This window comes from Pseudochaenichthys georgianus, chromosome 10, assembly GCF_902827115.2.
Source record: "Pseudochaenichthys georgianus chromosome 10, fPseGeo1.2, whole genome shotgun sequence".
Classification (NCBI taxonomy): domain Eukaryota; kingdom Metazoa; phylum Chordata; class Actinopteri; order Perciformes; family Channichthyidae; genus Pseudochaenichthys; species Pseudochaenichthys georgianus.
Window position 1 is genome coordinate 3,058,715 of NC_047512.1, and position 11,763 is coordinate 3,070,477.

Consider the following 11,763-nt stretch of genomic DNA (forward strand, 5'->3'; position numbering starts at 1 on the left):
ATCTAAGATGCTACGGTGTGTATACACGTTGTGACATTTCTAAAGAAAACAACTCTGAATTAACCATCTTTAGCCGAATAACGCGAGGTAAAGGATCACATCTAAAAAGGAGAAGACTACGAGGCGACAGGAAACAGAAACCTTTACAATTACAACCTAAGAAACATTCAAAAAGATGGGCGTCCTCTCACCTTCTGGAGGCTCTGAATCGGAGTCTCCGAACACCTCGTCTTGGTACCGAAACACGTCGTTGTGAACGTAGAATTTGTTCGCAACAGTTCCCTGCAGGACGAACAAATACCGTTAAACACTACATCAACGTTTCCTGCAAGAAAACACCCAAAAATACACATTTATTTCAACCTAAGGATCCCCGACTGTAAAGGGTCTAGAAGTCTGAGACCCGATAAACATTCATCCGTTTGGCATCTTGCAATCTACTTACCGTAGTTTTCGGACTATAAAGGCGCACCTGAATATAAGCCGGAGCAGCTAAATTGAATGATGTGTACACCAGTTTCGGTGAATGATTTATCGCCGCTACTCATCCACGCCTCCCACTGAGCGAAGGGTTTGTGCATGAAAACTTCCTTTGCACAAACTGTCTCGCTCTCGTAATGTCCGTCTGTCTTGCTCTCGTTCTGTCTCTCGGTTCCACTTTTACTTTTGCGAGCTACCCGTCTCACTCTTTTCCGGCCTCCAGCTTTTCCTGCTGGAGCCCGCCGCTTAAAGGTGGCGGGCGCGGACCGGCCATAGAGCCCATAGAGTTAAAGGTGGTGGACTGTAACCTGTAAAATCCATAGATTTAGGAGGTCCCCTAGTGGCCGTTAGCTGTAAAAATCCATAGATTCAGGAGGTCCCCTAGTGGCCGTTAGCTGTAAAAATCCATAGATTCAGGAGGTCCCCTAGTGGCCGTTAGCTGTACAAATCCATAGATTCAGGAGGTCCCCTAGTGGCCGTTAGCTGTACAAATCCATAGATTCAGGAGGTCCCCTAGTGGCCGTTAGCTGTAAAAATCCATAGATTCAGGAGGTCCCCTAGTGGCCGTTAGCTGTAAAAATCCATAGATTCAGGAGGTCCCCTAGTGGCCGTTAGCTGTAAAAATCCATAGATTCAGGAGGTCCCCTAGTGGCCGTTAGCTGTAAAAATCCATAGATTCAGGAGGTCCCCTAGTGGCCGTTAGCTGTAAAAATCCATAGATTCAGGAGGTCCCCTAGTGGCCGTTAGCTGTAAAAATCCATAGATTCAGGAGGTCCCCTAGTGGCCGTTAGCTGTAAAAATCCATAGATTCAGGAGGTCCCCTAGTGGCCGTTAGCTGTAAAAATCCATAGATTCAGGAGGTCCCCTAGTGGTCGTTAGCTGTAAAAATCCATAGATTTAGGAGGTCCCCTAGTGGCCGTTAGCTGTAAAAATCCATAGATTAGCCGCAGGGTCGAAAAATGGGAAAAAAGGCGCGGCTTATAGTCCGAAAATTACGGTAGTTATCACCGCAATTAACCGTATTTAATTTAGTCTTAATGTACATTATTTCACATTCTGTCCTTGTAGATATCATATTCTACATGTGTATAGACTTCTTGCACTATTTCTTATTTGTATTTTATTATATATGTTGCATTGTTGGAGGAGCTCAGGTCAGAAGAATTTCATTGCCATTTCTACTCTGTAGCTTGGTGTACATCAGACAAGTTAAGATGAAACGTGATGTATCGCCGAGGGGAAACTCAGGCGTGAACAGCGGCAACATCGACAGAATGAAAAACAGGATTCACACATACAATAAATTACAAAATCAAAATACAGCAAAAATAAAGCCATTAAAACATATTTTGTAAGACATTAAAACCTACGGTAACACTTAAGGTACACACATTCACCATCAACTAGTTGTTAATTAACATCTATATTATATTGGGTCTTTTTTAGTCATTATAAAACGCTTATTAATGCCTTATTCTACATGACCTTATTCTACAAGTACTAAGCCGTTAGTTACGAGTTTTTCCTCAATAACCCTCTAATTAGTGCTGATTTAATGTAAGGAAGGAAGTTGTTGTACATGAGTTTGGGTCTTAATATGCTCTGCTCAATATGGGCCGAATAAGCCATTAGTACCACGAATAGTAATTCTCTCATAACACCTAATAAATATGATTCTTAGGTAACAAGACGTGAAACTAAACGTGTTAATTGTGTCAAAATGACATATTTCTAACTCAGAATATGTTCCCTATTTTAAAGTGAAGTCTCGTACGTCCACATGAACAACAAACTACTATTCACGTCTAAAAAAGTCACTTTGTTTAATCTGTTATTCTAAATGTTTGGGAGCGCCAGGGTCTGATAGGAACGGAGAATCCTTCAAACACGGGAAAGGCTTCCAGCTTCATCTTCCTGTACTATCAATGACCTGGCGACGAGGACGCCATGATCACTTTCGATACAGGGTGGTCTTCGGGGTTTTCTGTCATGTCACTGTATATTCTGGTTAATTAAATAAACCGTATTTAATTTAGTCTTAATGTACATTATTTCACCGTCTGTTCTTGTAGATATCATATTCTACATGTTTATAAAGTACGGTACTTTTTGGACTATAAGCCGCGACTTTTCCCCCATTTTTGTTGTACAGCTAACGGCCACTAGGGAACCTCCTAAATCTATGGACTTTACAGGTAAAATTAACCACCTTTAACGCTACGGGCTCTAGGACCGGTCCGCGCCCGCCACCTTTAAGCGGCGGGCTCCAGCAGGAAAAGCTGGAGGCCGGAAAAGAGCGAGACAGGTAGCGCGCCAAAGTAAAAGTGGAACCGAGAGACAGAACGAGAGCAAGACAGACGGACAGTTTAGCTGCAGGTGCGCTTTATAGTCCCAAAAGTACGGTAGTTGTTAATTAACATGGATATTAGCAGTATATTGGCTCTTTATAAAAAATGTATTAATGCCTTATTCTACAAGTACTAAGCCATTAGTTGAGTTCGTTTGCTCTAACATGAGTTTTGGTGAATACCTCACAAATATGGTTTATAATTATGTAACAAGACATGAAACTACGAGTGTTAAGTGTGTCGAAATAACTAAATTAGGCGTTTCCAACTCAGAATATGTTCCCTATTTTAAAGTGAAGTCTCGTTCACTGACTCTAATATGTTAATGAACAACGAGTTGACGGAGAATAAGTGGACCTTAAAATAAAGTGCTACCAAACCTTTGAATTAGCATTAGAAGTGTGAAACCGACCTCTGGTGCCAGAACGAAGGTCTGCATGAACTTCCTCATGGGCTGCATGTTGTTGGACAGCTCTCCCATCACCTGCACCACCACGCCCTCGTTCAGCGTGGCGTGAGCATCGACGTGTCGGATCTTAGTGTGACAGTCGCGGAAACTCAGAGCCATTACCCTCTTGTGGATCTCCTGAGGGAAAGAGAGAGGGAGTCAATGGAACTGGAGTCACAAGATGGAGGAACACCAGTTAGTGTAGGTAATCATACATTGTTTCATGAACAAAATACGGAAAATCCCAAAATGTGGACGTCTTCCTCAATTTAGACTTTCTGAAAATCTCAAATTTTGACTTTTTTTCAAAATCTCAAAATCCGGACATTTTCCCCAATTCTGACTTTTTTCTGAAAATCTGATATTTTTTTTCCAGAAAATTTTCTCAATTCTGACTTTTTTGTGTGAAAATTCTGACTTTTTCTCAAAAACTCGACTTTTTCTTAAAATCTCAAAAATCAGACTTTTCAAAATCTCAAACTCCGGACCTTTTCTCAATTCTGACTTTTCTGAAAAACCCAAAATTCTGTCTTTTTCTCAAAATCAAAAAAAAAAATCAAAAAATTAAAGTCTTAAAATCTGAAAATGCTGACTTTTTCTTAATTCTGACTTTTTTCTGAAAATCTCAAATTCAGAGCAACAGCTAGTTCCTGAGCAGTGTCCTTCACTTGCTGATATCAAGCGAGGGACTTACACAGTCTCAAGATGGAGGAACAGAAAGCAGTATCAATGTTTACTTCAGATTAGCTCCACGTCAGAAATGAGCATGCTTGATGTCTCTCTCCATAGAGGCTGAGTCATCATGTTAACCACATAGCTATCATCTGCCTCAAACAGTCCTGATGCTCTTCTAGGTCATCTCACATCCTGTCATGTTCACAGCTGCATTTGGGAAACCTTTGTTATCATGTTACTCTGATATGGGAAGAGTACATTTCCCAACAACAATAACAACAACAACAACAACCAGGACAAAAGAGTTTCATTTTAAATGCTTTTATTGTAACCCGTGTTTTTAAAAAGTGGACATTCAACACTTTCAAAGAAATCTAATAATGCCCGTCAAGAAGATTTGCTGCTCTGGCTTTCTCCAAGTATTAGTCATTTATATACCACTTCAAAATGCAGCAGCAGTGCGGACTTCCCTTTACTCCGCACTCCTGGATATATATATATAATATTGCTTCAGTTCACTCTCTCTTTCCTCATTGTACGTCTCATTTAAGAAGAGATACAGGCAAAGGAAACCACCTACTTTAAGGACACACGATAAGTAAAAATAACCGTGTTTTCAAGTGTCTACGAAACTCACTATGAGCGTTTTTAAATGGATGCTTTTGGTAGAGGTTGGGTACGTTTTGGCATCTACTGAAAAGAGCTGGATAGTTTTATTTTGGTGGCGCTTACTCTTAAAATCCAGCATAAAAAACGATTTTATTGGATTTCCATTAAGGCGGAGCAACATGGGCAAACATCTACCAATACAGGCAACGTCAAATCTTGATATATAGCAAAAGTTAGCCTGTTTTATGGTCAGTCCAGAAAGAAATAGTCAATATAACACAACTGTATGGTTATATCTGTTGCCTTACTCCTCATTGTATATCTTATTTAAGACGAGATACAGGCAAAGGAAACTACCTACGTTAACCTGTTAAGCCCCGAGCCGGGTTTTCAGGTTCGAAAATGACGTTCACTTCTAAAAACGGGTAAATTAATAATCTTTTTTCTCAAAGCAATGATAAACCTTTGAGTTGGATGTACCAAAAACCAAACACGGACGTCCCTCGCCAAAGTCCGTGAGAACCAAAACTCGATTGTAAGACGCGTTACTTGCTAGGGCTGAACGATTAATCGATTTTAAATCGAGATTATGAAATCGCAAAGCCTGCGATATTTTTTTACAGTTTTTTTTTTTTCGTGTGTCAGTCATCCACACCAATCAGAAGTGCTGTGCTCCACATGTACCAGCCATTGTTAACCAATCAGAAGCGGCCCATGATAGAAGGTGATAGACAGATTGATCCAATCACCTGCCAAGTAGGGATGCCAGCGATTATTCGTTACAGTCTCCATAATCAAATATTATTTTTAAAAATCGATTTTATTTATATATATATATTTTTTTTTTGGCTTAGTTTCAACCAAAATATATATATATGCTAATAATAGTAATAGTATTAAAAATTGTAAATGGCCATTGGTCACACCACCAGTTTGTTTTACTGTAAACTTGGAGGAAGCCTGCGTGCAGAGCAGACTGCTGTTGCAGCACGCTACACACCTCTCGTTCTGTCTCTCGGTTCCACTTTTACTTTGGCGCGCTACCTGTCTCACTCTTTTCCGGCCTCCAGCTTTTCCTGCTGGAGCCCGCCGCTTAAAGGTGGCGGGCGCGGACCGGTCATAGAGCCCATAGCGTTAAAGGTGGTTAATTTGACCTGTAACATCCATAGATTTAGGAGGTTCCCTAGTGGCCGTTAGCTGTACAACAAAAATGCGGAAAAAAAGTCGCGGCTTATAGTCCGAAAAGTACGGTAGATTTTTTTCCCAAAATCGTGCAGCCCTATTACTTGCATTTAACTCTTACGTCCACATGAACAACAAACAGTCTTTACATCTAAAAAAAGTCACTTAGTTTAATCTGTTATTCTAAATGTTTGGGAGCGCCAGGGTCTGATAGGAACGGAGAATCCTTCAAACACGGGAAAGGCTTCCAGCTTCATCTTCCTGTACTATCAATGACCTGACGACGAGGACGCCATGATCACTTTCGATACAGGGTGGTCTTCGGGGTTTTCTGTCATGCCATTGTATATTCTGGTTAATTTTTTCATTGCCATTACTGTAACGGTCTTTCTATGGTATTATCATTATTGTTCGATGTCAATTAATAATCTTTTTTCTCAAAGCAATGATAAACCGATGAGTTGGATGTAGAAAAGTCAGAATCAATAGATTTTTTTTATTTTAAAGTAAATGCAGATTGAACATAGTAAAAAAAAAGTGAATTATAGCGTCCGTCCAAACATGACTTGTAGAGAAAACCACCCTTGAATGATGGGATGGTAGACTAAAGGCTTTAGGAATCCAAACTGTAACTGTAAGAAGTACCCTGTATCAAGATGGATGCAAACAAGTTAAATTTGACCTTTTTAGAGATTTAGAAAAAAAATCCACTTCTGGGGTCATTAGGGTGGATTTTCCATTTCTCTGGCCCCCTCGGTCGATTTTGATGATTGACACCTCTTCTGAACTGTTAGAGCCAATAGAATCGAGGGGAGGTTCCTAACATTACCCATTGGTGAGTGAGTGATGCGCAGCCAGAATGCCCCCGAACCGGAAGCTGCGATACACTCTGGTGGCTACCATTAGCAGCTATATATGAAAACTCCATTATTGACATAAAAATGGAATTATGGATTATCAGTAATCATTTCAAAGTGACGGACACATTGGATTAACCTTCAGCAGCGTTTTTATCGTTGTAATGCCATTGAACGCGACTTTTGATCAGAACAACGGCTAAGGTGAGACGATGTCCCGTGAAAGCTCCGTAATGCTACGTGTTGTGATCGCTCAGAGATGATACTTATATTTCTGGAATCTGTGGAAGCTTGCTAGCTGATATCTTGTATGTGCAGTTACGATAACGGCCCGTCTACACTACAGCGTCGAAAGCTCCAATCTGCTCCAATATTCCCATTCGCTTTCAATGGAGTGACGTCACGTAGCCGCGCTTTTTCGCCGAACTGAATTGTGGGTAGCAGAGCGAGGCGTCTCAGGCGACAGAAGTTGAACAATGTTCAACTTCTGTCGCCTGAGACGGCTCGCAGCCAGCGCCAGCCAATCAAATCCCGTTTCCCAAAATCTGACAGCTGAAGCCGTAGCCAATCAAACCGCGTCTAAGCTGGGAGAGATATCCCGCCGTTCATTTCTATATTTCAAAAAAAGTCGGAGGAGAAACTAACTTATCGCCGTAGCAACCACCCGGTTTTGTATGACCAGACCCTCTTCACCTACCGGGATACAAACCGGAGGAACCAGCATGGAGGGAGGTGGCAGAGGCAGTGGGGGAAACTGGTAGGTTTTCGCCTGTTTGGGGAGTTTATATATATATATATATATATATATATATATATATATATTGCTCGCATAAAATCCCCGGGGGTTTTTGCTTTGTATGTCGGGGGCGGGAGATTCATTTGATTGGTTGTTGGTCGTGTTGCTTGAATAAAATCCCCAAGCTCCAGACACGCCCAGCTCCAAGCTTTTTTTGGAGCTGTAGTGTGGACGCTCCGTGATAGGTTGTTAAATGTTAAGAAGCCCTGAGACCAGTTTCGTGAAAAAACAGGTTTAAGGACACATGTCAAGTCAAAATAACCGTGTTTTCAAATGTCTACGAAACTCACTGTTTTTAAATCGCTTATAACAGAAAGAAGAGGAGACTGTCTTTTCAGACAAAAGAAGCTCCAGGAAACCGCTCTGTGTTTTTGTGTTCCTCTCTTAGCTGGTGTGTGGGAGTGAAGTGCAGAGTATAAAAACTGTTGATAAATCCACTTACGATTGTCCATAAACACGCCTCAGCTGGTTTGCCGTTGTTGCCAAACCGCCGTGACGTAGGACGAATTCTTTCCATAAAAACCTGAGCAGAAACAGAAAGGGTCATTAGTTTCAGGACCATTAAGATAAGAAGTACTGTAACGACTGGTCTTAGAAGAAGTTAGTAAAAACAACAGAAAACCCCTATCTGAAAGCAGGAAAGAAATCACAATCGTTCTGTCCAAAACACTTCGAACCGTCGTGTTTAGACCACGAGGAACGCCACTTAAAACAGAGTCATGTCAGATATTCCCATGTCTCCATAGTGTCAAATAACACGTACCTGAGCATTGACAACACAGCAGAATAGAAACATTACATTCAAGTTTCATTCTCACAAACGACTGACATCCATGTCCAGCCCCGAATCACCTCCATGTTTTAATCAGAATACCCGTTATGGCGCTTTTCCACCGCAGGGCCTAGCACGGTCGAAGCGTGCCGTGCCAAACCCGGCTCAGGGCTACTTTTCACCTTTTTTCTGGCCCTCCAAAATCGAGGTTCTTACCGGGCTGAATATGCTAAACTAGTGACGTAAACACTCGACTGCTGATTGGTCAGAGAGAATCGCTGGCAAGGGGGCGACAACTACAACAAGATGGACATATTTGACCGTGATTTAATTGCAACTAGAGCCGGGACTTTAACGCGTTAATTAAGATTAATTAATTACACAAAGATTAACGCATTTCAATCGCACTTATTTTCGCACAGCGGAACGTTTCTCACTGGATGAGTTCAGGCGTACCGATTATACTGGAGCACCAACTAACATTCATGACTTCAGCATGGGACTTCAAACAACAACAAACCACGGTTGAACAATAGTCAAACACGAACGAACAAGCTGATGAGACGCTTTGGTCGCCCCCGTGGATGGGACATTTTGTTTTAAAAAACGGACGGGTGGAAGCGTCGATAAGAGCACGGTTGTGGCAAATTATGCAACAAATAATTTGCAATATCACCGCAGTACATCAAGCCTAAAGTATCACCTAAATGCAAAGGCATGTAGCAGCTAGCATGTAGCAGCTAGCATGTAGCAGCTAGCCCGACTCCGAGTGCAAGGGAACCACACCTGACCCAACCCACACTCAACCAGACGACTGGTTTCAGGGCCAGGATAAGTCAGTCCACGTCTGAGTGAATAAACCAGCTCCCTGGCTCACTTGGAACTGCACATCGACCTGTCGACCTGCAACCTGGAGTCCACATCCATGTGGGAAACTGCTTTCTCCCTGTTCTCAGGTTCCAAATATGGATATTTGATTAAAAATGTCGATTAATTAATGTACAAAGCCCTCGAATTAATTAGATTAGTTTTTTTATAATCGAGTCCCGGCTCTAATTGGTAACGTTTCAAAATGAATGGCAGAAGTAACAACATACTGATACCTGGTGAACCATGAAATTATTATGCTTGGACGAGTCTGCAGACAGACAGCAGGCGAAAACCCCTTTAAAATGTGTGTTTTCTGAAATGGAGATCCTGGCTAAGCAACGCCAGGTATATGTGCCTGTGCCGACCTGTCCACACTCCAGCAACGGCCTACAGACATAAATAAAACCAGCGACTGTATTCTCCCATGAACAGGCAGTCTGTGGTTTGGAACTGGTTCACTTGTGTCTAGTTTCTGAACAGATTACGAGGAGCTGGTGAGCTCTTGAGGCTGGCTAACAGCTGATGTTGGTTTTGTGGTTCGCATTGAAGATGACGTCACGGCTCCGCCTACACTGCGTTACTATAGTAACTGCTCCAGTTTCTAAACTGTAATGGAAGTGCAGCATTAAAGTGAGCTGGGCCTAATAAGGCCTAACCAAACCGAGCGAGGCCTGCAGTGGAAACGCGCCATAAGCGTGCCGTGCCAACCCGGCTCAGGGCTACCTTTTCACCTTTTTTCCTGGCCCTCCAAAATCGAGGTTCTTACCGGGCTGAATATGCTAAACTAGTGACGTAAACACTCTCGACTGCTGATTGGTCCGCTCCGCCTACACTACATTACTATAGTTACTGCCCCAGCTACTAAACTGTAATGGAAACGCAGCATAAAGTGAGCCTGGCCTACCTATTCCGTACTAAGCCGCGTGAGGCCCTGCAGTGGAAAAGCGCCATTAGTCCCACAGAGTGAACATTTACATGAAAGGCATTCTGATTAAATACACAGAAGCGACCAAAAACCAAACACGCCAAAGTCCATGAGAACCAAAACTCGAATGTAAGACGCGTTACTTGCATTTAACTCTTACGTCCACATGAACAAACAGTCTTGACATCTAAAAAAAGTCACTTTGTTTAATCTGTTATTCTAAATGTTTGGGAGCGCCAGGGTCTGATAGGAACGGAGAATCCTTCAAACACGGGAAAGGCTTCCAGCTTCATCTTCCTGTACTATCAATGACCTGGCGACGAGGACGCCATGATCACTTTCGATACAGGATGTTCTTCGGGGTTTTCTGTCATGTCATTATATATTTTTTTCCATCGCTATTACTGCAACGGTCTTTTTATGGTATTATCATTATTGTTTTGTCATCTATTTAATTGTTGTATATGCACCTGTATTTGTACTCTGTATAGCTCATATGTGTATTAGTATAACGTAAAATGGATGCTGCAACTAAAGATGTGTGTTTCACCTGTGCAGGTAGTCGGGCGCCTGGTTCAGGAGTGTGTAATACTGTCGGACAAACTCTCGCCCGACCAGCTGGGCACTTGGCTTCTCCATCACCATTTCTTTGGTCAACTGGAAATCTCTGCAAGGAGGAAGAGGAGGGTTAGAGGAAGATAATGAGCCCAAGAGAGAATCAGATAACTGCCTTTTGTGTTTCAGCTACATCTAGTGCTGAACAGTTAATGATTTTTGAAGAAAATAGCTATAAAGGAACTACAGCACGGTCACATGACTTCACGTCACCACCGCTAAGCTAAAGGTGGCTAATGTTGGGCTACAAAGGAACTACAGCACGGTCACATGACTTTACCACCGCTAAGCTAAGGTGGCTAATGTTGGGCTACAAAGGAACTACAGCACGGTCACATGACTTCACCACCGCTAGCTAAAGGCGGCTAATGTTGGGCTACAAAGGAACTACAGCACGGTCACATGACTTCACGTCACCACCGCTAAGCTAAAGGTGGCTAATGTTGGGCTATAAAGTTACTACAGCACGGTCACATGACTTCACGTCACCACCGCTAAGCTAAAGACGGCTAATGTTGGGCTACAAAGGAACTACAGCACGGTCACATGACTTCACCACCGCTAAGCTAAAGGTGGCTAATGTTGGGCTATAAAGGAACTACAGCACGGTCACATGACTTCACGTCACCACCTAAGCTAAAGGCGGCTAATGTTGGGCTACAAAGGAACTACAGCACGGTCACATGACTTCACGTCACCACCGCTAAGCTAAGTGGCTAATCATAACACCTAATAAATATGATTCTTAGGTAACAAGACGTGAAACTAAACGTGTTAATTGTGTCAAAATGACATATTTCTAACTCAGAATATGTTCCCTATTTTAAAGTGAAGTCTCGTACGTCCACATGAACAACAAACTACTATTCACGTCTAAAAAAAGTCACTTTGTTTAATCTGTTATTCTAAATGTTTGGGGAGCGCCAGGGTCTGATAGGAACGGAGAATCCTTCAAACACGGGAAAGGCTTCCAGCTTCATCTTCCTGTACTATCAATGACCTGGCGACGAGGACGCCATGATCACTTTCGATACAGGGTGGTCTTCGGGGTTTTCTGTCATGTCACTGTATATTCTGGTTAATTAAATAAACCGTATTTAATTTAGTCTTAATGTACATTATTTCACCGTCTGTTCTTGTAGATATCATATTCTACATGTTTATAAAGTACGGTACTTTTTGGACT

At 42.2% G+C, this 11,763-nt stretch overlaps 4 non-coding genes across 4 annotated transcripts; all 4 read right to left on the minus strand.

Moving 5' to 3' along the window:
• Positions 1-2,321: 2,321 nt before the first annotated feature.
• On the minus strand, positions 2,322-2,448 carry LOC117454506 (small nucleolar RNA SNORA71). The gene has a single exon (XR_004553011.1). It is a non-coding gene; the product is annotated as a small nucleolar RNA SNORA71 (small nucleolar RNA).
• A 3,482-nt stretch (positions 2,449-5,930) lies between these two features.
• On the minus strand, positions 5,931-6,057 carry LOC117454489 (small nucleolar RNA SNORA71). The gene has a single exon (XR_004552995.1). It is a non-coding gene; the product is annotated as a small nucleolar RNA SNORA71 (small nucleolar RNA).
• A 4,129-nt stretch (positions 6,058-10,186) lies between these two features.
• Positions 10,187-10,313, minus strand: LOC117454504 (small nucleolar RNA SNORA71). Its single transcript, XR_004553009.1, has one exon. It is a non-coding gene; the product is annotated as a small nucleolar RNA SNORA71 (small nucleolar RNA).
• Positions 10,314-11,487: 1,174 nt separating this feature from the next.
• Positions 11,488-11,615, minus strand: LOC117454491 (small nucleolar RNA SNORA71). Its single transcript, XR_004552997.1, has one exon. It is a non-coding gene; the product is annotated as a small nucleolar RNA SNORA71 (small nucleolar RNA).
• Between the last annotated feature and the right edge of the window lie 148 nt (positions 11,616-11,763).